Raw genomic sequence first — 394 nt, forward strand, 5'->3', positions numbered from 1 at the left:
ACATGGGAACATCTCTGCAAGGAGCAACCCAGCTGAACAACAAGATCTGTGATATTGCCATTAACTGGGCTGGTGGTCTGCACCATGCCAAGAGGTTTGAGGTACCACCCTCAGGTGCTTTACATTGATATTGACATCCACCATGGTGACGGGGTTCAGGAAGCTTTCTACCTCACTGACCAGGTCATAACGGTGTTCTTCCACAAATAGGGAAATTACTTCTTCCCTGGCACAGGTGACATGTATGAAGTCGGGGCAGAGAGTGGCCACTACTACTGTCTGAATGTGCCCCTGCGGGATGGCATTGATGACCAGAGTTACAAATACCTTTTCCAGCCAGTTATCAACCAGGTAGTGGACTTCTACCAACCCACATGCATTGTGCTCCAGTGTG

This window comes from Mandrillus leucophaeus, unplaced genomic scaffold (assembly GCF_000951045.1).
Source record: "Mandrillus leucophaeus isolate KB7577 unplaced genomic scaffold, Mleu.le_1.0 Scaffold268, whole genome shotgun sequence".
NCBI classification, from domain to species: Eukaryota; Metazoa; Chordata; class Mammalia; order Primates; family Cercopithecidae; genus Mandrillus; species Mandrillus leucophaeus.